At 45.8% G+C, this 25,841-nt stretch overlaps 1 pseudogene; it reads right to left on the bottom strand.

Annotated features, from left to right (window-relative positions):
- Nucleotides 1-2,575: 2,575 nt before the first annotated feature.
- LOC143388615 (atypical chemokine receptor 3-like) lies at nucleotides 2,576-3,665 on the bottom strand (annotated as a pseudogene).
- Nucleotides 3,666-25,841: the final 22,176 nt, after the last annotated feature.

The raw sequence follows: 25,841 nt of genomic DNA, 5'->3' as shown, positions 1-25,841 counted from the left end.
TGGCCTGAAACCAGTGATACTCCTGCCTCAGCTTCCTGTGAGGCTAGGATTACAGACATGCACCATTGTGCCCAGTTGGGTTAATTCTTTCCAGTAAGTTCTATATGCCCAGCATCTGGTGGTTATCCACTTGGTCTGTCAAGGCATGAGTCATTCTGCCTCTTCACTTGCACTCAGAAGTGTGTAGCCCAGGGAAATCTGCTGCTTTTTAAAACAGGGTAGCTCTGGTCTGGGCAGTACTTTTCTGCATAGTGTGAAATGGCTTGGAACAGCACAGTCTGCTCTGCTCTCCACAAACCTCCTAACTGCTCTGCACCTAAGAGTGGGTGCAAGCTACTGAGTGGTCACCCGGCTCTACAGAGTGGTAAGAAAGTAGTCCATGGTCCCACTCAGCAAGGGCAATAGGAGTCAGTAAGTTGGGTGGCACAGGAGATGTCTGTGAATGGATAAGGAACCCCACCTGAACCCAGCACTATGCATCTACATGCCTGAACTCCTGGGCTAGGAGGGGTTCACAATGAATGGGAGGAGCCTGAACACTGAACTTAAGTTCAGCTTTTCTGTTCTCCATTCTCATCCTCAATTCACTGGTTGGGAGTTTTGTTTGAACTTGACCTGTAGAAACCTCAGGGCAAACATGGCCACATTTTAATGGTAATAAGTGTTAATCACGTCATGATTCTCCCCAAGTTTGTGAGCTCCTTGTGTTATTTTTCCTTTCTCTTGCATTTTCACTTATTGATCCTCTATTATTACAGCATTCATGACAGTGTGCATACACCTGCGTACATGTGTCAAGTGATTTGGAGTCAGCATGCCACACTGCCTGGCCTCAGAACTCAGATTGTGCAGCCTTTGCAAGTGGTGCTATCTGTAACCCCCATAGACCCCTAGGCTGTGAGTCTGGGTGAGCCCATATGTTCAGGAACTTTCCAAAAGGTCAGTAGCCCCTGGATCTCAAGAAGACCCACCTGTGGATGGTCTCACCTGTGCTAAGAGGGGAAGGACACTTCCCTGAGCTCCCACCTAAAAGTCAGGTCTGTAGAAGTCTGTGGCTCCTGTGGCTCTGAGAGTGCTCCTCCAAGGAGTCTTCCCAGTGAAGGTTCATGTGGAAATGCAGAAGCCAGAGTTTGGTTACTGCCTCAAGCACAGCCAATAGCCTTCCCTTAGTTACAGGCTCACTTTCTGCAGTTCAGTTACTTGCAGCCCAAAAAAATGCTAAATGGGATACTCTAGAAGTACATAATTCCTAAGTTTTAAATAACTTTTATAACAGAAAATTATATAGTCATTCTAATTTTCATAATTGTTGATCTCTGTGTCTACTTTATAAATTAAAATGTATGGTAGATGTGTATGTCTAGGAGAATGCATAGTAAATACATAAAATATACACAATGAGTCAGATACTTTCCAGGTTTCAGGGGATCTTGGGACATATCTGGTGAAGATGACAGGGGACAAATGTAATTAGTTGGTCTATGGTAAGTAGAAAATATGCATTTCCTTTGCAGCTTTTTCTTAGGTCTGCTAAGAATGTGAAAGCAGTACTGCCTTCAACTCTCAGCAGGGATTGCGTGAGGGGATGTCACACTGGTGCTAGGAGCAGAGGAGCCCTGGCCAATCCAGGCTCACATTTCCTGCATTTCTGCCTCCAGATATCTCACTGCCCACCACCTCCCTCCCCAACACCACCTGAAGAGCTTCTAAAACATGCTCAGCACTTTGAATGCTGTGCCTTCCATGCCACTCACCCACACTAACCCTCCAGTTTGCTCTGTGGCAGTTCTTTCTTTATTCTTGCTCAGCTTGACTGTGTGTGCCAGGTGTGTCCACATAGCAACATCATGAATGCTACCTCAATGTTGGGCACACTTTCCGGAATGAACTTTTAGGAAACAATGTTCTTTATTAAAGAAACAACTTACAGACTAAGAGAACTCTGTTCATTGTATGCACAGGTTTGTAGACTGTAACAGTCTTCTTTTGTTTTAAATGTAACTCTGCAAAACTATTAATGTTACAAACAGCATTACGAAGCCATTTTTGTTCCATATCCTGTGCAAATACAACCCATTAAAGAGCTATAAAACTTTTATAAAGAACATATCTCAGTGAAGAATGGTATACAGTTATATATATGCATATACATGTATATAAATACATAACTTTAAATTAGTTAAAAATGACACCCTTAGTAAAACTAAAGTCAAACTAATCTTAAAACTAAAGCAATCTGAGTATGTCAGGATTATACCTCCCTTGCAATATTTAAAATACATTTAACTTTCCAATACTTTTTATGCAGTATGCCAATAGTGAGAAAATGAAGACTTAAATACAATTCAACATATAAAAATTTCAGGAAGAGCAGAAGGTTCTATTGTATAGATGTCCAGTCAAGTGTTTCCTGAAGCTGACTTTGACATACAGCACTGGACAGAGAGTAAGATGCACAACGTCACACCTTCTCCTCTTCATGTCACTTGGGCATCAAACCCAAAGCTCCCTTGCTCTCTTATGAAGACCATAAGCCATGTTCACAAGCTCCATGATGTGGCCTCTGCACAGCAGGTCATTTGGAGTTTTGCTCCAGCACCAAGTACTCTGTCTCTGACACTCTGGAGGTGTTGGTGAGCTGGGTGAGGCCTGTTTGGGCATAATACTGGAAGGTGAAGGCCTTCATCAGCTTGTATCTGTACTTGTGGTTGATGAAGCTGTAGAGCACAGGATTGATGCAGAAGTGCACCAGGGACAGGCACTATGTGACATGTACTGCTGTGAAGAGCATGTTCTCCAGCTGGCAGGTGAAGGGGAGGTAGTGCAGGATGGAGAAGATGTCCAGCAGCACTGACACGTGGTAGGGGAGACAGCACACAAGGAATATCACCACATAGGAAAAGATGATCTTCCGGATACTCTGATTCTCCTGATCACCAGAGGCTGAGATGGCCCTGGAGAGCAGGAAGTAGAAGACAGTGATGATGGAGAAGGGGACAATGAGGTCCAAGACAACAGAGACAAGCTCCATGCCAATCAGCCACTCCTTGATGCTGTGCTCAGGATAGAACAACCAGCAGGAGGTCTCGTTGTTGGGAGCAGACACCACGGTCTCCAAGGTGTCGGGCAGAGACATGCACAAGGCCAGCAGCGACACCAGAATGCACACGATGTGGTGCGCCATCTTCTTCCTGCGGCTGGAGGTGCTGGTGAAGTAGGAGATGGAGAGGTAGCGGTCGTTGCTTATGCACGTGAGGAAGAAGATGCTGCCAAAGAGGTTGACAGAGAAGATAAGGTGCGTGACCTTGCAGGTAAGCTCGCCCAAGGCCCATGTGCCACTGGTTGTCCTGCACCAGGCTGACCACATAAATGGGGATGGTGATGACCACCCACAGGTCCGTGATGGTAAGGTTCAAGATGTAGCAGTGGGTGTCATAGCCTGTGGTCTTGGCCTGGATGTTCACCCAGACCACCGAAGAATTGGCAATCATGCCAATCACGAAGATGAAAATGTAAATGAAGGAAAGTATGTAGAGCAGGAGGCTTTTGTGGGGCATGGTGGGGCACTGCACTGTCTTGATCAGGATGCAGTCACTGCTGTTGCATGGCCAGCTGATGTCAGAAAAGTTTCCTGGCTCTGTGTAGTCAAAGAGATGCAGATCCATGGTAGGGGGAGTGAGAAGGACCTACAGCAACCAAGAGAGATGGGAGAGAGAAATCACTCATCAGGGAACCTCAACTTCCAGTCAAAACACTTTTCTGGGGTCCTAATAAGACCCAGAAATTTTGCCCAAGTTCTGAGGTGTCTCATAAAGAAAGGAGAAAAGAAATCAATCACACGAGAACTGTGTCACATAAACAAACAGCCAGAGTCTCGATGACACAGTGTCCAAAGACAGACACAATGTTGGTTTTCTATCCTTCATTGTCTGTCTTCTCCAGACACCATCAACCTGGCTGTGCCCAGAGTGTGAAATCAACATGGTACAGAGCCAAAGAAACATCAGGCTGCTGAGCCTGGCCACAGCAGTGCTGGAGGCCTGCTCCTTCTCAACAGGGAATCGTGATTCCCCCATGAATGGCAGGTTGGTCTACCCCTGGAATGCTGAATTATAAGCATGCCACTTCAGTGTTTGGATGAGAGTATTTAAAATTCTCAACACAATTTGCATTTTAAACATGACTTAGCACTTATAACCTTTCTGGAAACCTCATGTGCAAACCTAGATCATTAGCAACTTCACTTAAACCAATAGGCCACTTGGAGCTTGGCCAGCATGTGTGCGATGCCCCATAGTCCAAATGCACTCCAAAACCACAGGCTGGGGGCTGTCTGTGCCACATCAGCTTTGGGCAACCAACCAGCTGCCTCAGGCCCTGGCCTTTGCATAGTTTTCCATTTCTTTCTTTATTCAACTGCTTCAGGAACAAAGTGTGCCTAGACCCAAAGCACAGAGGTCACTGCCTACTGCCTTTCTGGAGGGATGATGATCTGCCAGCTTCTACCTGCTAACCCAACCTTAGGCCAGCAAGCCCCATGATCAGCTTCTCATAGCCAGCAAGTGTTCGGTCAAAGGTAGCCTCAGATCTAGAGTGACTTTCCTCAGATTCTGTGAGAGCTGCCAGGAGCTATCCTTGAGTGTCCTTGTGTACCTTGACAGCCCTGAAGTCCTTCCAGGATGTGGTACCCACTCAAACCTCACTGCATGCTGTGGGGAGTGATAGACAGGGACACCAGACCTGATTTGTCCCCTCTATGTAGGGGGCAGTTCTGTCACTTGCCACAGGTGGTGACTAGCTGAAATTCAGGCTACCATGGGTTACTCAAAGTGACTCCATGTTACACATAGCAACTTCTGCAGGATCCAGGACAAGATTCAGTGTGTGCCAGGTGGCCTTGCCAACTGTTTCAGAAACCAAAGCAGGAACATTCCAAGGTTAGAATTATGGCTCCTCCACCCAATAGTGTCCAACATAAGATGTATTGGTTATCCTGATTGTGTCTGCTGCACTAGGACAGCTTCACCCACCTCAGCATTACCTTAGGGACAAAGGGCCTATCCCCAAATATGTAGGGGAATACATATTACTTAATGACCTGTCACCTGCAACTGTCCAGGAGAAGCAATCAGCTTCTCCTCTTTAGCAGAAATGCAAAACCTCATCTTGGTTCTTCTCCACTTGAGAAACTGGCTTTTACTGCTGCATAACCTCCACCCCCAAAGAGGGCCCAGGAGCCCACAGAGGACATGCAGCTGAATCAGGCCCTCCTTAGGAAAGCATGGAACAGAGTCCCTAACTATGGAGGACACCTGCTGCTTACCTCCACAGCCTCAAAATTTAACAGGTGGCCCACTCCTGAATCCCAACCAGGGAGACTATGGGAGGCCTGGCAGCTCCCTCTGTGGGAGGTAGGGGATGGAGGTGGTTGTAGGATCCCCTCCTGGTGGTCCAACCCAGGCTCCATGTGCAGATAGAAGGCCTGAGCATCCCAGGGTAGTGATATACCCTCTGCTCTACAACCACATCACCAGCCCAGCAGCCAGGAAGTCCCCAAAGCCCAGTGACCTCCAGTGTTTGGAAGCTGACATTCAGGCACATGAGGCCACTCACAGGGGGCAACATGGAATCAGGACAAACAAACCCTCATCATCAGGTGTCCTGTCCTAAGACAGATTCAAGGATTCCAAAAGGATATCTGCCTAGCAAGGCTGTGGAGGGTGATGCTAGAGATGGGCTTCTGGCCTCCCGGACTGGCCTCGGTTTATCCAGCCAGCCCCAAGCTGTATGGAAGATACTCCTGCCACCTCCCCTAGGACAAAAAGTTTCTGTGCAGACCCTCACCCTGCACTTGTGATCCCAGATGGATGCTGCCGCTGCTCTTTCACATGGCTCCAGTGCAGAGGCCCCTGGTAGCAGCCCTGCTTCTTCCTTCCCATTTCCTTAAAATGAAACACATTTGCAGTTTGACTTAGTTTAAGGTATTATTTCTCCCCCAAATCTCATCTGCTCTCATAGTCACTGGAAGTAGAGGAGCCCCACAGGCATGGAAACCCAAGAATGCTCTGTTGGAGGTGGCTGTGGCAATTCTCTGCCCTACTGGCATAGCCTGGGTACTTGGCAGGGACAGAATTAAATCCTAGAGCTCAAAGAAATGAAGAACCCTGAGCCTTTGATAGCCTGCACTAGGATTTTAACCCATGTGCCACTCCCTCACACCTGGGATGCTTTTCTGGCCTGACCTCCCTTTCCTGCCAGGGCATGCACACTGTGGCCCTGGTGCAGTCCAATGAGAATGGTCCCAGACAAGGGCAAGGGCACAGAATAAGAGAAACCTCCTCCTGGGGCTGAGCAATGTCCTTCTAGGCCCCTCCAGTTTCCCCCAAATCAATTCTGACACATCCCTTGCACCTGGCAGCTGGGAACCTCCAGTATCCTCCAGGCCAGAGTAGACTTGGACAATGGGAAGACTCAGGGACTCTGATCCAGCCCTGTTGTTTCTGCCTCTGCCCTCTGGGCCTGGAGTCTCACAGTATTTCTGGGACAGGCGGGCCACCCTGCAGTCACACCCTTCACCACCATGGGAGATGTGGAACAGAGACACAGCTGTTATTGCCCAAGATTGAAGCAAGCAATGTGTGAATGTGTGTGTGCACAGGGAGAGAGTGAGTGAAGTGAAGGAGAGAGCATGAGAGAGAGCAAACACACATGCTATGTATGTCCTCATCAATGGAATGTAAAAGACTCTTTTTAAAAATTTTTTAAGAGAGAGAGAGAGAGAGAGAGAGAGAGAGAGAGAGAGAGAGAGAGAGAAATTTTTAATATTTATTTTTTAGTTTATGGTGGACACAACATTTTTATTTTATTTGTATGTGGTGCTGAGGATCGAACCCAGTGCCCCGTGCATGCCAGGCCAGTGCGCTACTGCTTGAGCCACATACCCAGCCCTAAAAGACTCTTTATTGATTATATATTGTAGCAGAAATCCCAGAATGTCAAAACTATTATTACAGAGGAAAAATAGGGGATTAAAAATTTATTTGATTAGCTTTTCTCTTCCTTTGCCTTCACCCCTCTCCTAGTTCTGAAGTGACCCTTTAGAATCTATATTAATCAGATTTTTTGAGAAAAAATCATCTTAAAAGGAGGAAAGATTTGTTTCTGCTTTGTTTCAGCCCATGGTGGCTGGGATCTGTTGCTTGGGGCTTGTGGCAAGACAGAATATCATGGCAAAGTGAATGTAGTAGAACCAAACTGCTCATTTCATGGCTGCCAGGAAAGAGAGAGAAAGGGAAGGGTTGGAGTTGGGTCCAAGTATAACCTTCAAGGACACAAACCCTATTACTTCACTTCCTTCAACTAGGCCCTCCTCCTACAGGGTTCACCTCCTAGAAGTAGTGCCATCAGCTGGAACCAAGCCTTCAGGATATGACACTTTTGAAGGACAATGGAGATCAAGCCATAATAAAATCCTGTAAGGTTTACAGCCTAAAAATCATTTGAAAACTCAATTCCACAATATTTTTATAGTATCCTACAATATGTTCATGTTCTGCTTTACATTATTATAGAGCAAGAAGGGGATGGGCATAGAGCTCTGTAATAGATTACTTGCCTAGCATGCTTAAGGTCCTGGGTTCCATCCCTAGTGCTACAAAAAGAAACAAGGAAAGGTCAGTGCTTCATGAGGTAGTTGTTTAAATCTGAACAACTCCAGACATTAATGATCCTAATACTACCTAATGAAGTAAAGAGAACAAGTGTCTTCCATGTGGAAACCCTTCAAATACTTGAAGTCAACTATGTTATCTCATTTCAGCCTTCTTGAAGTTGATATTTTAACTCATTCAAAAATCATTTTCGTACACCTACCATACACACTATGTAACAATAGTGTCTGATATGATTTTTACAATGCAATCCTGGCAGGATTTATAATCACTGAAATATCTGTTTTGAAAAAAAAATGGATGTTTTCCTTCTTTTTTTAAATACTCTTTAAAAACTTAAAAAATTACTGGAATTATCTGTTTCTTAAATACTTGGTAGGTTTCTCCATGAAACTGTCTTTTTTTTTAAATGCTACTAGACATTTTTCTACTCTTATTTTATGGAAAGTTGTACATTTAGATTATACACACACACACACACACACACACACACACACACACACACATAAGTCATAGAACCAACTGTATTCATGAAGAGGGTTCATTCATAATCCCACCAGTTTGTCTTTAATTTTTGTCTTCTGGCAATACCAGGAATTTCCTAATGGCCAAAAAAGTTAATTCATTGTGCATAATTCTCAGTGCCTTCCAGTTTCATCTTTTAACACTGCCTATCTTAATCTCTGTACTGCAACAATCAACTGCCTATAATTTTGTCACTATTTGTCTTCTTTTATGCTTTTGTGCCTTTTATTCACATTGTTTTATTTGCCAGAATTGCTTGTATCTATATATCATCACACTGTGCTATGTTGTCCTTTTTCAATATTAGGAGCATCTTTTCCAGATCACCTTATTTGATTTGGATTAGTTATCCCTCCTCTTCTCTTAGAATAATGATTTATAGCAAGCGATTTCTAATGCAGGGTCCTCAAAATCATGCCTCCCTGCTGACAAAAAAAATCATTCTCTCCAATTTCCTACTATCATGAAAGCTACAAACTGTTTTGGTTGATTTTAACTTTTATCCCTTTCAGTGCCTAGGGGACTGAATGAGGTATTCCTCATGTCTAGCCCATTGTATTATTTATTTTGTTGTTTTTTGTTTGTTTGAACCACATTCCCATTTATTTTATGTTGAGACAGGATCACACTAAGTTGCTGGGGTTGGCCTTGAACTTGTCTCAGTCTCTAGAGAGTCTGGGATTACAGGAAATCAGTACTTCACCCACTTTTTTATTATTAATTTGACACTGAAACTTAGTTCACAAATCTGGCTAAGTTAAGGAGGTAATCTTGATGAATTTTCCCTTCTTGATGCTCATTCAGGGGCACTGAATGTCACCTATTCCCAGGAGACAGAATCCCATCTTCCTCATGCTTCCCAAGTTGTTGCCTGTCCCCTAGCATGATGGAAAGTCATTTAACTAGTTACTTCATTTTGATTATTTTTGTTATGTTTATCTTCATCACCAAAAATACATAAGCTACCAGTGTTTTCTATATGAACACAGTAGCAGTAGATCTATTTTATTAACATATTAGAACAGAATGGCAATCTTCCTTGCTGCAAACATAGCTGACAATCTATCATAACCATCTGAATGCCTCTATTTGAGTTCATGACATGGATCATAAAGTAGGAACTAGTAAGGAAAATATTTTTTAGTTTGAGATTTCCGTGGAGAAGAGCTTCACCGAGCATCCTTCCCCCTTACATACCACACAGATGGCCAAGTTCTGATTCATCCTGCACAGCCTGGCTTCAACAGAACCATAAATATTAGCATGTACTTACACATGAGATTAATTGGCCTGAACATTGTATGCCAGTGATATTATGCAACATCCAACAATAACAATCCACATAGGAATTCCAACATTCTCTTCAAGCAAAATATTTGGCATTAAATTTAGAGCACGTTTACAATCTCTACATAATGATATGGCTCATATGTGTTTTACTCTGAGAATATAATATCCATGGCTTACAGTTTTCATTTCTTTTCACCTTTAATAGAAGAGTTTATCAATTTCACATTGAAAGGCAGTACTTTTTATTTATTTTATGAAATTCTTTGTACTTACCAAAGTGCTGCTTTGACAATTACCAAAAGCATACAGTGGTTTGGGACAAAGTCAGTGACCCAGAAATTCATGCTCATAAAGTTCAAGATGCCGGTTCTCTGCCCACAAGCTGAACTCAGAGTCCGCCCAGCCTGCACCCTCCCTAAGCTACCCAGGTAGGGACCTGGTCTGTGCACACCTAAGCCCACCAAGGAGGCACTCCAAACCTGTGCCCAACCGGCCCCTGCAGTACCTGTGTCCATGCCCATGCCCATTCCCTCATAACTTGACCTGGAACAGGTACAGCTGGAACACCAGGAGCTGGGGTCCTGGGTGCCCACGTGGGCAGGGCCCCAGCAGCTGCCACTTGGTGGGAAAGATCTCAGCCAGGCAGTGACACGGGTTGAGGTTCAGCAGCCTGGGCCTCAGAAACGGCCTAGAGAAGTTGGGGAAAATGCTTAGCTCAACCCACGCCACCTGCACTGGTAGCTGCTCTCACCTTAGGCTGGAAAGAAAGATCGCTTGCCCACACTCCTGCCTCCAGGTGGGGCCTCCACTCCCGCCTGAGGAGGATTAGCAGAGAGAGGCGGCTTAGCTCTGGACACGCCCCCTCGTGCAAGGCTATTTTTAAAACTCACCAGGCCCGCCCGCCTGCAATTTCCCTGTCTCCCGCGCTGGCTGAGACCCCTGTGGACCTGCGATGGATACTGCAGCCCGCTTGGTCTGGGTACATGCTCTGTGGATAGGCTCCAGCGTGTTGAATCCCTGGTACAAAAACAAAAGAAAAGTCTACCATGTGAAAGAGATAACAGATGAGTCCCCTTTGTGACTTATTGTTACATTATAATTTTTATTTTGTGATATGGCCTCACTATGCTGTTCATGTTGGCTCTGAACCTAGCTCAGCCTTCTCAGTCACTGGGATTATAGATGTAAGGCACTAAGAAAAGGATGTAGGTTCATTTCAGGATATGTTGGTTAATGTTAGACTCTGTAAAGTCAAATATGTGTGCTAAATATTTGAGAGTGACCACTCCAAGAACAGAAATATTTGTATACATTTAAACATAGCCAAATGATATTTCATTGTGTAGAATCTCAGTAATGAGAATATGTGCTAGATAGGATATACAAAACATGGATGAGAAGGAGCAGCTCCAATGTCGGCTAAGCTCTGAAAAGGAGAAAGAAAAATGGGCTGGAAGAACATCAGGCTATGTGAAAAACTGTAATTCTTTAAAATATTCATAATTGTTTAACTTGGTGTCATGTCATGCATGCCTACATGTATGAAATATCTGGTGCTTAGAATTTTTAAAAAAATAATTAATTTGAATAGTTTAAAATGTATGTGGTTATCATAATGTGAACAAAGGAGCCACAACCCAAGAAAGGACTAAAATTTACTAGGACAATTCCTGTAGCACTGACACACAGGAAGCCTGGGGATTAAGGGCAAGGAGGACCGCATTTTGCCTGGGGTGGTAAGGACGGAGAATATACCCTGGAGGAGTATGGCCTGTACCAATACTGGAAGATGTTTGATAGAAGAGCAAGGAGCAAGCACCACGCCACACCACCTAGATGCAAGGGTGGGCATTTCACAATGGGATATGGCTGGGTGTGGCTAGAAAGTGCTGCAGAGTAGATTATGAACCTGGCTGACAAGCCCTGGGAAGAGCCCCAGTGCTGTGCTCAGTAATCTTGAACGGGGCACATTTCTGGAGTGCTCACCCTGTGCCAGGAGGCAAGCAGTGGCCTGCACATGCATTCTATCTCTTATTTTACCAGCAGTCCTTTGACATGGCCACTGTCACTCCAATATCACAAGTAAGAACACTAAAGCTATGAGAAAATGGGTGTTATAAATCCCACAGCACCCAACAAACAATAACAGGCACAGTTCTTATGTAGGAGTCTCAGAGAACACTATTTTCACAGAGTGTGACCTGCAGGTGATGTGCAGAAATGAAACAGGAGAGCCACAGGCAGACTTGTCACACACAAAGCCCTGTTCAAGCCTTATTGCTGAGTATTTCTGCACGGAAAGGAAGGAGATACAATTCAAAATCAAGAGTATCACAGAGGTTGCTGGACACCAGACCAAAAAGGGTGGATGTCTTTACTTTTTCAAAGGAAATACTTGTTCTATTACATGTAAAGCTTAGAGATAAGACTGGCAGAATTATAGGAAATATATGTAAATAAACTTGTCCTGATTAAAATTTCAACAAAAGAAACTTAGACTACTGACATAGCATTAAATGAGGTCCATATGGACTGTTTTACTTAAATATATAGCCCTCATAGCAGTTAAACAAGTTAGTCACAAAAGTTCCTAGTTTGTTGTTCTCAAGTGATAGTCAAACCAGGTGACATTTTTTTTTAAATATGAAGAGATGAGATATAAAGTATTCAATAAAAATGAGAAGAATCAGTATGAACAAGAGAATGTACTGCATTAAAAGGCAGATTTTCCAGGTGAGCATTAGCACATTTTTCACTTCATGGCAACATGTCTATTGCATTTAAGTTCTGCTGAGAAGAATCACAGATACATAACACATTCGAGGTTTGCAACAGGATCTCTGAGCTGACAAATGTCACCTATTACTCAATATTAGAATTTTCAATTAACAAAACATATGAATTAAAAATGGGAAGAAAAGTCAAAGGATAAGTCCAGGCTCCAAATTTTACTACTAATTCAATTAAAAGAATTATAAGAAGTAAAGCATTTTAAGAAAGTTTCCAATTTCTTATAATTAAACTTAAACTTATTGCTTTTCACTCCAAAGGTAAATAAATTTCATCTTCTAAGACTAAAAAGTGATTTTGACTGCCTTCTAGGCCTCACACTCCTTGACCTCCATGCAGTACTTAACAGTGTGAACCAACATTTTGTTTTTGCAGTACTGGGGATTTAATCCAGGATTTTGCACATGCTAGGTAGGCACTCTATCACTCACACACATAATTAGTCACAACACGTACTTTTAAAATCTCCTTTTTCCCTAAATGCAGAAATGACATAATTATTTATCTTGCCTTCTAGTTCAGACTTTATTTTGCCCTGTACTGATGCTGTAATTCTTCCTCTGTATCCTAAATGTTAAACCTTTCTTATCTTCCATAAAGATTCACTCTTATCCTGATTGTCATTTGAAAGTCCTCCTTACATGTTTGGAAAGGGCATTGTCAATTTAATACTCAAAACACCCCTCTGCATGTCAGGTGTTTTTCCCTGTGTCCCCCCTCTCTAGTAGACAGTCTTCCCTCTATAGGACACAGCCTCTGCTGAAGAGATTATTTTCACAAAGGGTGATTTTTTTTCCATGTAAAAACAATGGGGTCAGCAATGGATCAGACAAGTGCTTTCAAAAGGGTCTGAGTAACATCACCTTAAAAGTAAGATAAAAATATAGATGAAAAACTCTTCAAACATTTATGTACTTACTCCAAAACCAAAAACTACTAGCCCCAGGAGAGGCACAGTGGCACACACCTGTAATTCCAGGAGACTAGGAAGCTGAGTCAGACAGATTGCAAGCTCAAAATGAGCCTCAGCAACTTAGTGAGACCCTGTCTCTAAAGAAAAAAATGTAAAAAGGGCTAGTGAGAAGGCTCAGTGCATAATCAACTCTGGGTTCAATCCCTAGCACCAAAAAAAAAAAAAAAGTCACAAAAGCATTTCCCTAGGTCATATGCAGCTCTAGATAATGTAATGATGACTTTAGTTGTGGAGTATTGCATTTGAGTTATGGTAGGTTGAATCAGACCCAAGGTTAAATATGAGAATACTTGTGAATCCATTTGTTTAGTAATGATAGCACCAAAGAACTGATGTAGTTACAAATTAGAAAAGATCACAGGTGGAACCTGGAGAACATCTACACATATGTGGCAGAAAAGAAAAGGAAAAATCAAACTTGGCTAGTTAATGTCATCTTACACATTAATTCACTCAAAAAGCTCAGCTCTAACTGGTTGAGCATGCAATGTCCTGAAGTCTCTAAGAAAGACAATCTGTGGTCTGAATGAGTTTATTTATGTTTAACGCTAGACAGAAGCTTCCAAGTACTACCACAAAGATTTAGAAAAATGCTATAAGACATAAGAGGTTATTCTAGCTGGGTGAAATAGTGAAAACCTGTGAAGGAGAAAGCATCTTCCTGATCCTTCAAAGGGAGAAAAGTTATAAGCAAAGGAAAGATGATAACAGATTAAGAGTAAACAATAACCAGTAACAGTGTGGTGGGGTTTTTACATTATTTAAGCCAATCCTAGCAACTACTGTCATTCAAAAAAAAAAAAAAAAAAAAAAGGAAAGAGATAATTTAAAAGGCCATGTGCAGGCGTGCAGACCAGCAAGTGGTTGTGGAAGGCAGGATGGCACTCTTCCTTAACCGCCTGTGGACCTGTTTTCCCTTATGTGAAAATCTAAACCCATTGAGCACTCACATCAATGTTAAGATTTTCAGTTGAACATAAAAGATCATTTGGAATGGGCACATACCTCTTGTATTTGGAGTTTCCCATTATGGAATTTAATTGTTAAATATAGTGCTAAATACTGTAAAATATTCAAGTGCCAGTTATCAGGGTCAGTAAATGTTCTGGGTGAGCATTAAGTGTGCACTCTACAGCAATTCTTACAGGAAGAATTTCTTTTATCACCCCCAATACAATTGGGAGTGATAAAAGAAAAACCAAGGATAAATGATTTTGTTTCAGGGATTTCATATTGAAAAGACTGCAGACCTTTTCTACAACAATTGTACTTCCAGAAAGGTGGACAAACATGAAACTATCCCTCTGTACAACTGTTCAAAGACAATTGGAACAACACAATACTGTGAACAACTTATCACCCAGGGATATCCACAGAATGAGGCACTGCAGAAAGGGCAAAAGAACTCTACCTGCTAATGCCTGGGGACCAGAATCTCACGCAATTAAAGCTCACCATGTGGGCCCTCCCTGCTCCACCGAGTATCCGAGCCTGCACCCACCCTAGGCCACCCCGGCAGCACCTGCAGCCACCCTAGTCCAGGCCAGCAGCACCCCAACCTGTGCCCACCGTAGGCCACCCAGGCAGCACCCCGACCAGTGCCCACCCTAGGCCACCCTGGCAGCACCCATTCTGTGCCCATCCAAGCCCAATGAGGAGGCGCCCCATGCCTGTGCCCAGCTGAGACCACCATATCTGAGCCCAGAGCAGCCTCGCACCCTCCCAGCGGCGCCAACTCCACGGCCACCTACCTTGCCCTGGAACAAGTGGTGCTGGAGCGCCAGACTTGCCCAACATCTGCAGCCACCAATGAGGGTCTTGGCTGCCACACAGGGCCCTGTGGGTCAGCACCAGGGTCGCAGCCAGCCCACCAGCTCAGGGGTCGCCAATCTGCCACTGACCACAGAGAGAAGAGCTCATCACTAGTGGTCCTTTCATCCTGTCCACTGCAGGTGAACATGATCCATGCTGCCAATTCTGAGGAACACACCATCCACATGGCTGCCCAACCACAGTCTATCACCCTAAGCATTGCTTTTTTGTTTTCCTGTCAGGCCACAACCTGCTCAGTCCTCAACCATTTGCAGGAATGTCACAGGAGGCATCTAAGTGCAAACACCACAGGTCTTAGGCAGATGCCCCTGTCCCACCTGGCAAGGAGCATGGCAGCACAGTTCCCACTCCCCATCACACTTGAGGATATGATTGCCTGCCCACATCCACAGTGACCCAGCAAGTTTGAGACCATGCAAAGCTGTTCTTGGTGCTTTCTACTCTCTGTAGGTCAGGTGGAGTATGCCAACCTTGGATAGCTAAGGACAGGTGGGAAGCGTTTATCTGGGTAACCTCTCTGCAGTCCTCTTTGTCCTTTTGCTCCCTTGACAGTCTTCCTGAGTACTGCCACCATGGTGATTGTTGTTTGCATCTACTTCATGGTGTTTTAGATAATCCTGGGGGTGTTTCAGATCTGGGTTGCACATCAGTGAATCATGTGCGACCAGGACACAGGGAAGAAGAATGAGATGGACGGTGATGACTCTTCCTTGACCATCACCATGAGCTCCAGGAGACAGGAGCAGACACGGCCCCAGGCTGTAGAACACTGCAGGCCAGGCTCCTCCATGTTCATGTGCCTGTGCCTTATAATCACAAAATTCAGAGAGCTTCGATCCTCAAATCCATCGGGGGGTAATCTGAGGCTCAGTGAGGCCTTACTGAAATTCATACAACCTAGAAAGTGTAACTGCAGAGATGAGCTGGCTTCAGGCTGGTGCTCCTCCCACTCTATGCAGAGACAGTGCTCCAAGGAGGGAACTCAGCATCCCCATCCAGGAGCTCTCTGCATGCCTGGACTCTGTGGAGCGACCACTCCCAGTGAGGCCTAGGCCCCTATCTCTGGGCAGTCTCCGTCACTGGGGAGCATCTCCCTTCTGCTGCTGCTCCTAGGTGGTGGACACTGGATGACTTGGCCATGAGCTGGACTCGCACCTCCCTCTCTTTGCAGACCTACCAGGACCAGCACAGTGGTGAGGAGGAGGAAGAGGAAGAGCAGCATGAGTTTTGAGAGGAGGAGGAGGAGGAAGACATCCCTACTGACCAGTGGGAGAGCTTCAAGGAGAGGGGGTTGGTCCTGGGGACAGCCAGAACTCCAACCAGCATCAGCAGCTGAAGTGGGAAAACTCCACACTCAGATACTGAGTGCAATCTGGAATCTTGCATCCCCACCTCAGAATGTCTGCTACCCATCTCCCAGCCAGTAGGTCCTCCATGTAGAAAATATCTTCAGCCAGCAGGTCTGCAGACTCCCATTGCTAATTATCCTACCATGCCCAATGTGTGAGACTGTAGGCTCCCACCATTTGCCCAACCCTGCTGGATCTCTTTTCCCCAAAGCCAGGAGCTGACTTTTCCTCCCTGCCACCTCCTGCCAGCACAGGGGCTGCAGCACCCCACACTCCTGCCATCCAGTGAGTTGCCCACCTCTTGCACCTCCAGAATAGTTGGAGTGACTAGACTAGCTGACAAAGAGTAAAAATTAGTAATCACTTTTTCTTTCTCAAAGGTCTTCATTTTTTTCCAAACTAGTGCTTTTACAAGTGGTAAAAGGGGGTTAACATGTAGATAATCAACTGACTTTTTACTACTTGTTAAATACATTGGAATTGTCTGTGTCCTTTGTGCTAGTGTACTCAGAACTTGGAGGTGAAGTTCATGGACAATGCTCCTGTTCCCTCCCCCTTGGGAAACCAGGAAGGGAGGCCTACTCACTCTGGTCTAGGCATGAGGCTATGTAGGATTTGGTGTTCTTTTTGGGACCAGAACAGTGTTTTGTGTTTGAAGTCTGGAAATGGGTTTTGTCTTTGGGATTCTTCCCACTTCTAGCGTTGTGTTTGAGATGGGAGCTGTGGGGTCCCTGGCCTCTCAGGACCAGCAGCTTCCTTTGATATCACCCAGGTCTTGTGTTCCTGTACTGAGGCTTCATAAATGTACATGTTCCTGCTGGGGATGTTCACTGTGGATCATGGAAACTGACAGCTGTGGTGCAGATCACTTGACCACTTTCCACTTTGTTTTGGAGATAACAGTGGTTTCCTAAAGGATCTGCACTTATAATGGAGAAAGAGTGCTAGAATGTTCCAAAAACAGTCTGTATCTACCCCACTGCAGACCCTGTGGGATGTCCTGCAGGATGCTCCTGCATTGAGGTCAGACCCTCACTCCAGTAGCCAGGATTCCTGCTGCTCTGATCCATGGGAAGGTGAAAGAGAGAAAGAAGTGGGGGCTAGAGCCACACAGAACTTTGCTCTTCATGTACATGTCAGATGCTAGACTGTAAACCTGGGAGTCATCCTGCACACTGCCCCTGTGACCTCACTGCTAGTGTTAAGGATGGCTGTGCTGTTGTGTGGCTGCCCATCCACATACAGTCTGTGTAGATGTTGTATAGACAGTGGTAGAAGTTAACACAGAGAGGGTTACTCTATTTACTGAACACTTTATTATGTAAAATCCATTAAAAATTAATAGAGCAGTCCTTCCCTTCAAGAAATTTGTAATCTGATAGAGTATTTGTAAATTAATATGCATATTAATTTTATATGGAGATATATATATATCACTATGAGATACACACACACACACATATATATATATATATATATATATATATATATATATATATATATATATAAAACAGTACTATGACAATGAAGCACAGAAATATTTTTAGATAACTAGTTTTTTTATCTTGTAAAAGAAAAAAAACATTTAAAAAAATTTAAAATGAACAGCATATATCCACAGATGTCCTCATATGGTCTGTAGTGCCTTGGTGTTCCTTCCCAGACCTCATATGGTCTGTAGTCCCTTGGTGTTCCCTTTCATGATGTACCACTCACCTCTCCATGTTTGAAATCTGCCCCATTAATAAAGCACCAGTTAGTCTAAGATCCTCACAGCTGTTTTCACCGATAATGATTGTCTCAAAAGTTCCATAGCTTGTTTCACCCTAAGAGGAATTAATATACTATGTTACCTAGTTAGTTGTCATGATTGTTCTGACAGTCTAACCTGCAGTCTTGTGTGGGAGAGGGGCCATAGCCTACAATATTTTTTCCCCATTCCTGTGATCAAACGCAGAGTCTTGATGCATGCCAACCAAGCGGTTTTATCAGAATTAACAAGAGTTAAAAATAATAATAATTTATTTTAAATTTAAAAATGCTTAGGGAGGACTGATGCCTTTCCCAAAGGTTTTACTTACCTTTTCTTCACCAGTGAACTTTTTTGTAATTTTCCTGTTATTGATCTTTCTCCTGTTTCTTAGAATACAGACATCGTTGGAGATTGCTCTGTCATGGTAGGTTAGGAGTGAACCCTCCAATATACCTGTATGAGAATCAATTAGAGTGCTTATTAAAGTGCATACTTTAATACTCTTTTACGTGACTTATTTACTTTTTTCCATTCATATCATTTTGTTCTTTTTGTCCTTTTGTCACACTGCTGGTCCATTCTTTTATCAACTTTGAAATCCTTCCTATTTTCTCTTATTATTTTTTTGCATACAATTCTTAATTCACCTTTATACCACCATTTATGGTATCTCTGTATATAAGGTATGTTAACACCAAATTCACATCTTCATACAAGTATTTTGTATAATAATGACCCTATCCTTTATGTTTTCTAAAACTGTAGTTAGTTGCAGATAGAGCAATTTTAGGGTGCTGGTTAGGAATATAGGCTGTGGATATATGCTATTCATTTTAATTGTTTTTTTTTTCTTTTACAAGATAAAAAAAACTAGTTACCTAAAAATACTTCTGTGCTTCATTATCATAGTACTGTTTTATACATATATATATATATATATATATATATATATATGTATATATATATGTGTGTGTGTGTGTGTGTGTGTGTATGTGTGTGTGTGTGTGTATATATATATATATATATATATATATATATATATATCATAGTGCTGTTTTTATATATATCCATATAAAATTAATATGCATATGTGTATCTGGACTAAGTCTCACTTGATCAGGAAAGAGAGAGAGCTCTATAATTTCCATTTTGGTATTGCCTCTTTAATATCAATGTAATGCTACTCTCATGAGTTTGGAAATGCCCGGGGTGCACTGGGGAGCTCCCCCCACCACATCCAGGTCAGAAGGGCCCCCCCCCAAAAGGTTGAAGTGCCCCTCTGCCCTGGGTGCACTAAGGAGCTCCCCACCCACGCACTGGGACACCCAGGAACCAGGGGCCTCGCCCACGGAGGGGGGAGTGCCCTTTCCACGGGGTGCGGGGCGGGGGGGGGGGGGGAGCGTCGACCCCCGCCCACACCCAGGTCAGAAGGGCTTCCCCATTGGAGGTGGGAGTGCCCTCTTCCGTGGGTTCGGGGTGGGGGGAAGGAGCTCTCCCCCTGCCACACCCAGGTCAGTGGGGCCTCCCCCATGGAGGGGGGAGTGCCTTTCTAACTCTGGGTGCGCTGGGTAGCTCTCCCCTACAAACAGGTTAGAGGGGCCTACACCCTGGAGCAGGGAGTGCCGCTCTGCCTTGGGTGCGCTGGGGAGCTCCCCCTGACACCCAGGTTAGAGAAGCCATGTCCCTGGAGGGGGGAGTGCTCTTTATCCTGGGTGCACTGGGGAGCTCCTCCCAACACGCAGGTTAGAGGGGGCTCGCCCCTGAAGGGGGAGTGCCCTCTCCCCTGTTTGTGGATGGGGGGAGCTCCCCCCAATACACAAGTTAGAAGGGCCTCCCCCCTGGAGGGGGGAGTGCCCTCTCTCTTGGGTGAGGATGGGGAGCTTCCCCCCCCACAAACCCAGGTTAGAGGTGCCTCCCCCCTGGAGTCAGGAGAGCTCTTTCCTCTGGGTGCTGAGGAAGAGCTTCCCCCTCACACCCAGGTTAGTGGGGCTGCGACTCCCAAGGAGGGAGTACCCTCTCCCCTGGGTGTGAGGGGAGCTCCCACCCCAAATCCAGGTTAGAGGGGCCTCCGCCCTGGAGGGGGGAATGCCCACTCCCCTGGGTGCTGAGATAGAGCTCCCACACCCTACACCCAGGTTAGGGGGGCCTTCCCCTGGATGGCGGAGTGCCCTCTACCCTGGGTGCGGGGCGGGGGTTGGAGCTTCCCGCCCCTCACCCCGACACCCAGGTCTGAGGGGCCACCCCCCCAGAGGGGAGTGCTCTATCCCCTGTGTGTGTGTGGGGGGGGTGGAGCTCCCACCTGGACACCCAGGTCCGAAGGGCCTCCCCGCAGACGGGGGGGAGTGCCACTCCCCTCGGTGCGGGGGGCGGTGGAACTCGCTCCCAACCCACCACGACACCCAGGTCCAAGGGGCCTCCCCTGTGGAGGGGGGAGTGCCCTCTCCCCTGGGTGCGGGGGGGGAGCTCCCCCCCACCCCGACATCCAGGATGGAGGGTGCAGTGGAGGAATAAGGACCTGGACTGCAGTCAACCAAGACGGGCAGTTCTCTCAGGTACTGCGCTGTCCCTGGGCCAGAGGATGGAGGGCCGCGCATGGCAGAGGCAAGTGTCAAGGAGGCATAGCAGCTTTGTCACAAAAGGATGTGCAAGGCACTGGGAGCCATCCTGGCCCATGATCCTAAGCTCCTGCAGGAGGGAAGGGAAAGCACTGGGTTGATGCTGGTCTGAGCCTTCCATGCCCACAGGGCTTTCCCTTGTTCCTCCTGCAGGTGGAGCTGCAGGCTGAGACTCTTTACTGGGAAGCTGCACCCTTCATGCTCCATAGTGGGAGTCAGGGCAACTCAGGCTGGGCCAGTGGCACCATCCCTGAGATGATTGGGAGGCCCCTCCACAGCCTTCTTCGGAAGTCCGGAGGCAGACTATGGGGCAGATCTCAAGCTCCTCCCAATGGTTGGCAGTGGCCCCTGAGGGGACATCTACAGGTGAGGCTTTCTGCCCAGTGTGGGCTGGGGAGTCCACGGATGTGAGGAATTCACTCTGCTGGAGGGACACAGGTTCCAGAGGGTAGGAAACTATTCTTCCCTCTTATTTTCTAAAGATGTGTTTGTTGAAATAAAATTGACGTATAATAGACTTCACATATTTAGGAGTGTGCAGTTTGGTAAATTTGATATATGTATGTACCCATGATTTATTTTGCCACAATCATAGTGAACCCCTCTCTTATTATCCCAAACATTTCTCTAGCCCTTTCCTAATGACTTGCTAACCCCCCACTCTCCAGCCACCCACCCCAAACCAACAACTGGTCTCTTCTCTGTTGCCATACATTATTTTGTATTTTCTAGTGCTTTACCTAAATGAAAGGCTACAGCATGCAGACATTGTGTGTAACTTCTGTAACTTGGCATGATTATTATGATATTTTTCCAAGTTGGCCAGCACCACACTCCACATGGTGGGGGTGAGAGCTGTGCTGATGGCTGTGGTTCGTGGAGGAGCCACAATCTTCTGTCCCAAAGTAGTGAGAACCTGTGTGGTCCCCCTCCACCATCATTTGTACCTGTGGGTTCCCAGGTGGTTTCCAGAGCCCTGACAGCCTCATTCTTGGTGGCAGGTGTTTGAATAAGGTGCCCTGCATTGCATTCCCCCCAGTCAAAAGGTACATCATGGTTTGGTAGCTGGAAGAACCCAGGATAAACCTGAGTGGAGTCCACTTTTTTGCCTTAACTGCTTCTAAATTTCAGAGCTCTTAGGGGTTTTCCTGTTTCATGAGCTTGGAAACATCAGTACAATCACATGAGAAGTGTAGCTCATGGGGGATGAATCTGAAGACCCCAGGGTAACAGCCACTCTCATGGGGAGGCCTCCTTCCCTTCCTGGACACTCCTTACTGCTGCTGATGTACCCACCTTCTTTCCCTCTGAGGTTTGGGGAGATCCTGTTCCTGAGAGGGCCACTTACTTTCCTGGTGTCATCATGCTCTTTGGAAACCAATTCAGGGTCTTTCCACCTTTCCCGGACTAATCTGTGGCTCTGAGATATGCCTTTCAGCTCACTCTCTAGGAGGACAGTGTTCCTGCTGTTGTTGCCCAGGATTTGTGCAGTGCTCTTATTTGTTTGTTTACTTTGTTTATTTTGCACAGGGATCAAACCCAGGGTCGTGTGTGTGCCAAGGACATGCTCTACCACTGAGCTACACCCTCAGTAGCCCCAAATTCTTGAATTTGACTCTCCCTTAGCTCTCTTGCTTTCCTGAAAAGGGGTTTGTGAGGTTGAGCCTGAGTTGGGTGACCATTAGATATGACCAGCTTTGGTGGGCCCCACAGTCTCAGTGACATCTGGTTGGGCCATTTCTGCAGACCTGGCCATGATTTTCACAGGTGAGAGGCCAGAGACAGCTGGAGGCCACCTGGCTCCCACTATCTGCAAACTTGTGGAGAGGCAGCATTGTTGCACAGTGTCCCCCTTCTGAACAAGAAGGGGACATGTGGCACTAACTTACAAAGGACTAGCATATGCCCCTAAAACTCCAAGCATGTTGTTTCTCTCCCCATTTGGAAAACCACATGCATTTGACCTGCTGGCTCAGCAACCCATGAGCCTACCTTTAGCCACTGGGGCCCTTGCTCTGGCCCCACCCAGCTTCCTAACTTGAGCCACCTGGTACTTTTCTTAACCCTGCAGGTGTGGCACCATGGCCAGCTACCAAAAGGCTTTGTGATTCCTATGCTACTGAAACTGGCATATCTGGCAGTTCATTGACCAACTGGTAGTTCAACTGACCAACTGGTAGTTCATTCTCATCTGCTCTCAGCTAAATGGCTGCTACCTCAACAATGAACTTAAGGAGGAGTTGTGTACAGGACTCCTCCCCAGAAGAGCCAGCTGTGGTGGTGACAGAGGGCCCTGTCTCTTGGCCCTGATGTTTGTAGACACACTTTAGCACACTCATCATGGCAAATGAGGCTTACCCCAGGAGTGGTGGCCTTCTTCAGTCTGGCCTGCTGTGCTTCGACCTGTGCAGTCTGTACTGACAGGTTGGGCTGCTTCTCCATTCCACCATCTGCTGCATTCTGAGTGAGAGCCTGAGGAACCCTGGAGGGAGGTGATAGAGAGCAAGTGTCAGGGAATACCACAGGAAGGAACAAGGTGGTTGCTAAATTTTTCACACATGAGACACAAGGACGCTCTTCTATAAAGAACAGCAGCTGGTTAACTAAAGAATCCTTGTAGTGGTGTCAGGTCACTGGCCCTGTTGGCAGTGAAGTTGGGTCCTTGGACTGATGCAGGGACCCACCACACATAGGGCTAACCCTGTCCCAGCTGGTAGTGGTCACTGTCAGACCACAGCAGGGAGAGCAGCACCCTGCTCTGAAGCCTTCATTAACATCTTCTATGGCTTCCTCTTTGCTCAAGGGCTTCCTGGTCTGGGGAATTGGATCCAGGGTTGTCATTAGCAACTGACCATCTTTGCCATGAAAGGAAATAAAAGATTATGAATTGTGTCATCTTTCCTGTTTCTAGGTTTTCGGGTAAAGCAGGGGAAATGTCTAAACCATCCACTTCCCAAGTGACTAGGACCTGAGATTGCTTTGCCACTCTGCTCTCATGGATGGATTATTTTCAAAGTTAACTATACAGGAATTATTAGAAAAGTGCTGTTTCTTGAACATGGAACAACCTCAGATTTACAGTGGTATATAAGTGCTTACAAGAGTTTTTGTTTTGTTTTGTTTTGTATTGTTTTTGTTTGTTTGTTTTTTCTGGTCAAAGACACATGCACCATTTTCTTATAGCAGGGCCCAGGGGCTACTCAGACTAGCATTTTTCACAGCTGCTGCTGCCCCATTTCTCCTCTTGGAAGTAGTCAGGATGCTCATCCCTAGTGATCCTTTCTTCCTGTCCACTGCAGGTAAACATGATCCATGCTGCCAATCCTGTGGAACATGCCAGCCACATGGCTGCCCAACCACAGTTTGTTCACCCTAAGCAATGCTTTTTTGTTTACCTGTCAGGCCACAACCTGCTCAGTCCTCAATCATTTACAGGAAGGAGGTGGGAGGCAGCTAGGTGCAAACACTAAGCATCACACAGAGTTTAGGCATATGTTCCTGTTCCACCTGGCTGGGAGCACAGAAGTACATTCCCACTCCCCATCACACATGAGGAAATGATTGCCTGCCCACAGCCACAGTGACCCAGCAAGTTTGAGGCCACGCAAAACTGTTCCTGGTGCTTTCTAGTCTCTGAAGTTTAGGTGGAGTGCACCAACCTAGGATAGCCAATCACAGGTGGGAAGCCTCAATCTGTGTGACCTCTCTGCAGCCCTGTTTGTTCTTTTTCTCCCTTGACAGTCATCCTGAATACTGCCACCATGGTGATTGTTGTTTGCATTTACTTCCTGGTGTTTATGATCATCCTGGGGGTGTTTCAGAACTGGGCTGCACATCAGTGAACCTCACAGGGCCAGGACACAGGGAAGGAGAATGAGATGGATAGCAATGACTCTGCTTTGACCATCACATGAACTCCAAAAGGAGGTAGAAGCAGACAGGGCCCCAGGCTGCAGAGCACTGTAGGCCAGACTCCTCCATGTTCAAGTGCCTGCACCTTATAACCACACAACACAGTGAGCTAGAATTCTCAAATCCAGGGGGGTAATCTGAGGGTCAGTGAAGGCTTAATCTGAGGCTTAGTAAAGTTCATACAACCTAGAAAGTGTAACTGCAGAGATGAGCTGGCTTCAGGCTGGTGCTCCTTCCACTCTATGCAGAGACAGTGCTCCAAGGAGGGTACTGAGCATCCCCATCCAGGAGCTCTCTGCATGCATGGACTCCATGGAGAAGCCACTTTCAGCAAGGCCTAGGCTCCTTTCCCTGGACATTCTCCTTTACTGGGGGACATCTCTCTTCTGCTGCTGCTCCTGGAAGGTGGACCCTGGGTGACTTGGCCATGAGCTGGACTTGCACCTCCCTCTCTTTGCAAACTTACCAGGACTAGCACAGTTGTGAGGAGGAGGATGAGGAAGAGGAAGAACAGTGTGAGGCTGGAGAAGAGGAGGAGGAAATCATCACTATCCACCTGTGGAAGAGCTGTAAGGAGAAGGAGGGGGGACCTAGCAACAGCCAGAAGTTCAACCAGCATCAGCAGCTGAAGTAAGAAAGCTCCACACTCAACTACTGAGTGCAATTTGGACTTTGCATCCCCACCTCAGAATGTCGGCTACCCATCTCACAGCCAGCAGGTACTCCATGTACAAAATCTCTTCAGCCAGCAGGTCTGAGGACCCCATTGCTGATTAACCTCCCATGCCTAGTGTGTGGGAATGTAGGCTCCCACTATCTGCCCACCCTTGCTGGATCTCTTTTTCCCAAAAGCCAGAAGCTGACTTTTCCTCCCTGCCATGTCCTTCCAGCTCAGGGGCTGCAGCACTCCAGGCTCCTGCCATCCAGTGAGTTGCACAACTCTTGCACCTCCAGAAAAGTTGCAGTGACTAGACTAGCTGACAAAGAGTAAAAATTGATCATCATTTTTTCTTTTTCTTTTTTGAAGGTCTTTATTTATTTTTTCCAAACTTGTGCTTTTACAAGTGATAGATTGGGGTTAATATGTAGATGATCAACTGACTTTTTAATGCTTTGTAAATACATTGTAAT

This window comes from Callospermophilus lateralis, unplaced genomic scaffold (assembly GCF_048772815.1).
Source record: "Callospermophilus lateralis isolate mCalLat2 unplaced genomic scaffold, mCalLat2.hap1 Scaffold_300, whole genome shotgun sequence".
Classification (NCBI taxonomy): Eukaryota; Metazoa; Chordata; class Mammalia; order Rodentia; family Sciuridae; genus Callospermophilus; species Callospermophilus lateralis.
Note: the sequence above shows the minus strand (reverse complement) of the source record. Positions and strands in the feature narration are given on the sequence as shown.